This window comes from Ruditapes philippinarum, unplaced genomic scaffold (genome assembly GCF_026571515.1).
Source record: "Ruditapes philippinarum isolate M1 unplaced genomic scaffold, ASM2657151v2 ctg15754_1_1_1_1, whole genome shotgun sequence".
Taxonomy (NCBI): domain Eukaryota; kingdom Metazoa; phylum Mollusca; class Bivalvia; order Venerida; family Veneridae; genus Ruditapes; species Ruditapes philippinarum.
In genome coordinates this window covers 80,929-86,928 of record NW_026863958.1, presented here as the reverse complement: position 1 = coordinate 86,928, position 6,000 = coordinate 80,929, and the positions used below count along the sequence as shown (strand labels likewise).

General features: G+C 34.0%; 1 long non-coding RNA gene across 1 annotated transcript in view; it reads left to right on the top strand.

Moving 5' to 3' along the window:
* Positions 1-369: 369 nt before the first annotated feature.
* Positions 370-6,000, top strand: part of LOC132723943 (uncharacterized) — a 52,619-nt gene continuing 46,988 nt past the window's right edge. Inside the window, exon 1 of the long non-coding RNA XR_009624816.1 lies at positions 370-938. This is a non-coding gene — a long non-coding RNA (uncharacterized LOC132723943). The remainder of the gene's footprint in view (positions 939-6,000) is intronic.

The window sequence follows — 6,000 nt, the reverse complement described above, 5'->3', positions numbered from 1 at the left end:
ATATTTTTATGCTAAAATACAATTATTCTAATGAGGTTGCTAATGAATGGCGTGGATTCATTTCAGAGACAATGGACTTGGCTGATGGCCAGGGCGTCAGTGGGAATTTCGTCTGCACATGCGCAAATGAGCAATGACAACAAAACTGACAGAGTAGTGGAGGCCCTGGAATGGCAAATTAGTGAATTTTTGGAGGCAACAAAAACCATCAAAACGCTGGCAGAACAGTTGCCACTATTACAAAAGAGTGAATCATATTAAACATAAAAACACCAACACTGATGAAGTACAATGAGCAAAACAAGCCAAAACAACAACAAGCTATCTGTCAGATATCTCACACCCTGGGAGAGAAGATATAAATGCCAGTGAAAGCAAAAGTGTTTCAGACAATGAGTTAGATATTTTCATGACTATAGACCATCGCTCGGAGCCAGATGCATTTTGAGATCTGGTTCAGTATTTTGAAGACCCTGAACAAACTGGATGAAGTATTAGTGAACAGTTGGCAGCAATCATCAATAAAGCCCTCAGTTGGAGGAGAGATAAACACAAAAGTGATAAATTACAGCAACTCTGGGAAAAATATAAAAGACCTAAGAACGTGGAAAATCTGCAAGTGCCAAAGATAAATAATGTCATCTGGAGGCAACTTCGATAAGACACCAGAATTAATGATTTTACGCTTCAGCAGTTGCATAATATACACTTACACTCATACCCATTTTGAGACGGCTGCAGACTTTGAAGACGGAAAAATCTGTGACCACAGAAAACATAATGGACGCCTACAAAATTTTATGCCTTAACATTAAATTGAATAATGCGACAAGGGCAGACAATACCAAACCAGAAATCTCTCCATATCTTTCTATTATACATGTACAAAATGTCAGGGCTGCATATGACAAGAAAACATGTAGTTTACCAAACACAAGGTAAAGTCATAGCATTTTTCATTCCATCTAATATGTCATTGAATTTGAAGTTTATTACTCTTTACTACATGCAAAATGCTTCACTAAGTAAGTCAAGATAGTGAAAACAGTTGGGGCATACTGTGAAAAATAATGCTTTGATTGTGAATTTATATCGAGTTCTAGTCCGTTTAGGTCATATGACTGATCAAGATGCAATATAATTATGTACATTATTGTTGTTTGAACAAGTCACAACACTTGAATAACCTGGGTTTTTTATCTTTTTTTATAACTTTCATGTTTCCACTTGTGTACTTTATGTAAGATTACAAAATCAATGACTTTTAACGACTCTTTGTCATTCTACAAAAGTGATTGGGAAAACCAACACTATAAATTTGTTCAATTTTGTTTAAGATCTTATTTTTCCAGTCAACACACCAAAAACTACCATATAATATTTCTTCACAGATTACGTTATGTATAATACATTCTTTATTCTTAAATGCCTGAAATTCCATATCTTAACATATAAAAATTGTTTTTGACAGAGTAAAGTTCTGTCATCTATAAAATGAGTGTTGAGTCTATTTTTCAAAATACCTGACTGAAAAGCAGAAAGTTTTCTCCACATTAAGGGGTGTTTGTTAAACAAAATTTTACTATATGACCATATCAGTATCCTCTAAAAACCCTTCCTAACAAGAATCTGTTATGTTCTAATGAAAGCAAATCCCCATGTCGGTCATTTTTCTTGGAAAAATGTCATCAGAGATGTAAAACATCTCAATGGGTGGATTTATTTCTGCAACTTCTCACACCTCCAAACAAACATATGCTATCTCATGAACACATCTTGTCGGTCCTTCACCTTTTCCATCTTAACCTTCAACCTCCAAGTATGTCTTACAGGTAGAGCTCATCAACCTACATACTTGAAGGAAATGGGTGAAAGGACTTTTAATATTTATTACATCAACGGGTTTGAATAATTAACTTACAAATATTATATATATAAATTCCAAAAATTGGAATCGTTCTTGCTGCAAATTAGTTCCAAATTTCTATTTATCTTCATCAGGAAGCCTCTGGGATGGCCGCCTGATTTCAGTGACAATTAATCCCTGACATACGGCATGTCATTGCAGATATTATGTAAATGGAAATTATATTAAAATTCAATAAAAAGTACTGTTGCTAAAAAATATGGCATAGTCTTCTATCCTATTTAAAAAAAAAATAGCTTCAACTTTGTTGTTCTGGAAAAAAATGAATTTAATTATTTTTTCCTACTAATTGCTTTGGTTACCATTGCAACTTACTTATTACCACACTTTTGTGTGTTATGTATTATGCTGACAAAAGTAAATCTGCTCAACAATTCATCATTCATACTTGAGCTTAGCAATAATCAAAAGAAAAGTTGAACCACTAACTCATTAAATTTTGTTGAAAAATTAATTCACAAACTGGTAAATTCATACATACCATCAGAAACATTTTAAGCTCGTCTATACAAAGTATATGGAGAGCTGTCCTACTCGCCCCAGCGTCCACGTCCAGATTTCAGATTAAAGTTTTGGTGCAGTAAAATATTTTTCACTATAACTTTTTCATTTCTTAATTCAAATCTATGTTCCTTATCATCAACCACATGTTATGTGACAAGGTTCATTACTCTAGCACCAATATTTTCAGATTTATCTCCCCTTGAACTTAGAATTTTCCTTAAAAAATATTATTTTTACTGTAACTTCTTTATTACTTGAAGGATCAACTTCATACTTCAAATATATTTCCTTATCATCAACCACATCTTATGTGACAAGGTTTATAACTCTTGAACTAATATTTTCAGATTTATCTCCCCTTGAACTTAGAATTTTTTTATTTTTTTTTTACTGTAACTTCTTTATTATTTAAGGAATCAACTTCATATTTCAAATGTATGTTTTCTTATCATCATCCACATCTTATGTGACAAGGTTCACAACTCTAGCACTAATATTTTCAGATTTATCTCCCCTTGAACTTAGAATGTTCCGCCTCCGTGGTGGAGGGGTTAGAGTCGATGACTTCTAATCCAGTTACCTCTCTGGCGTGGGTTCTATCACCGGGAGATGCTGTGGTAGTTTAGCGCGGAGGAAGGTAAGTCTTGTACTGGTGTAACTCTCCAGGAACGATGGTTAGGAAACTACCCGCCTATATGACTGAAATACTGTTGGGAAAAGGTGTAAAATGAAACAAACAGACAAACAAACAAAACAAAACTTAAAAAATATTATTTTTTAGCTCGACTATTTGATAAGAATAAGTAGAGCGATTGTAGTCACCCGAGCGTCGGCGTAACCACTTTTATTACCCTTCCAGATTTTTTCCGCCTTTTTGATTGGTTATTGATCACCCGAAAGAAATTGATATTACCGAGCCAGACGGGTAATATACACACTTAATTTCCCTGTTGGGTACCCCACATTGTAAACAACATGCCCTGAGGTGATGCGCGTACGGTTCGATTTAACGCGGTGTAAATTCCGATTTACAAGCACTTTTTAACTGTCAAATGATAAATGTTTACCAAAGTAAAGTAATGATACATATTCTCATCAGTATTGAAAACAAATATGACCTTGTGAAAGCTTGACATTAATTACAAAAAAGTGCGTTCAATAGACTACTCCTTTTCTCTTGTTTACATTCGTTAGGTACGGGAAAAAATACCTCATGTATTTATGTGACGTCATGTTGTGATGAAGGGGTACCCTAAAGGGAATCTTATTTTGACGTTTCATTTGAAACAACAATGATTTTTTAAAAAATCGTCTAAACTCGGCAGGGGAAGTGTAATAATATTATTATTTTGGTTTTGGAGTGATATATGTGGATATATTATCTGCCAAGATAAAATATCACCCTCGCCTAACGGCTCGGGTGACAGGTAATATATCCACATATACAGTACAGATAAAGAGGAATATGCAAATTTCTGCGAGTATCAAGTAATCTCAAAAAGCGTGACTCCGATTGGATTATAAATTTCTCGTACACAAAAGATTGACTCTGCGTCAATAACGAGTGACAATTAAGTCCGAGGGACTCGGTGAATCTCCGAGCCAAAAAGAGTGACTCCGAGTAATGGTATGCTATATTTATTCATTTATTAATATATTTTTATGCTCTACCTCCAAACTAAAATCCTTGAATGCATGTATTATTCATTCAAAATAAAAATGTTGTCGAATATTCTTCGTTCATGTAAAGTATCACAAGTGAAAACGAAAGTAGACAACTTGATTTATTAATATCAAAATGAAAGAATAACCGATGATTTCCCGCATTTCCCGTGTCACACAGTGACAAAAACTTTTGTTTTCTTTAGGAACTGTCGCATTGATTTAATAGGACTAGAGACATTTAAAAATAAATGAAGTTTATATAATCTGAATTATTCTTATTTCATAAAGAAGTATACAAAAAGGTTTGGCCGTTACGGCTTACGGTAGTGTTTTTTCTAATCAAATGTACCTTTCAACTGTTTCATGGTAAATTAAAAACAACAACTGAAAAAACATCTTTATTTTCGAATCGTAATCTAAAATAAAATGTAAAATGAGATTGCACTTGCATTTATTTACACCAGCTTAGGACACCGACATGGAGTTACGCTGTAATTCTCTCTCGGAGTCACGCGCTCTTATTTTCGTCTCGGAGTCACTCTCATCACACGTTTCTCACACGGAGTCACTCGATTTTATGGACAAATACTGTCGCGGAGTTGCGAGTGAATTCCTCGATCCTCGGAGGATTTTGCATATTCCTCGTTATCTGTACTGTATCACTCCAAAACCAAAATAACATATAATGTTAAAGCTTTTGTAATACCTTAAATATTTTCAAAGTCCATTGTCACATATGGCTTTGAAACTTTGCACACTTGTTCACCATCATGACCCCAACCTGTAGACAGGAGGAAGTAACTCTATCAAGCATTTTGACAGTATTATTCCCCTTTTCTACTAAGAATTTACGTTACAGTTTTTGTAATATCTCAAATATTCTCATAGTCCTTTCACATATGGCCTTAAAACTTTGCATGTACTTTGAATTTACATTAAAGTTTTTGTAATACCTCAAATATTTTCAAAGTTCATGTACATAAGGCTTTGAAACATGTTGAAATTTTATTTTGTCTTCTTTGAGAGCATAATAGGACTCTCTTCAAGGCCTTTAACTGTAATATGGATTTAAAGAAAAAGTATGCCTTTTTCTCTACTGAGAAAATTTTACCTTTTAATCAAGGCTTTTTTTTTACTATCAAGCACTAAGAATAGTCGAGCGTTGCTGTCCTACCGACAGCTCTTGTTTCTGTAACTTCTTTATTACTTAAGGTATCAACTTCATACTTTAAATATATGTTCCTTATCATCAACCACACCTTAAATGATAAGGTTCATAACTCTAGCACCAGTATTTTCAGATTTATCTCCCCATGAACTTAGAATTTTCATTTAAAAAATATTTTTATGCCCCTAGGCATATAGTAATTGAACCGTCTGTCCGTCTGTCCCTCCATACAAACCAGAGCTACATTATGGGGTTTGGTCTATTGTTCTCATAACAATAGATGTCTTTGATGTCATTCATTCTGTTTTTCTTGTGGGGTTATTTTCTGCATTGTGGGGTTAAAAAGAACTAAGGAAATAACAAAAGAAAACCCCAAAATGTAGCTCTGGTAAGAATGTCCGTCCGTCCGTTTGTTTGTACAAGGTCAACCTAGAACGGCAAGTTGGATTTTTCTTAAGTTCTACCCCTATAATTTACACACTTACTAATCCATACAAAGTATATGATCTGGGCAAGTAACATAAATATGGCTTCCATTTGCACCAAGTTATGGCCATTTTCAGCACTTAGACAATGATTAATGGTTAACCTAAACCAGCAAGTTGGAAATATCTTATGTTCTATGTGAACTGATGGCTTAATAATTTTCACACTTACTTATCAATACAATGTACATGATATTGCCAAGTTATATAAATGTGCCATCCATTTTCCCAGTAATTTCCCTTTTTATCAC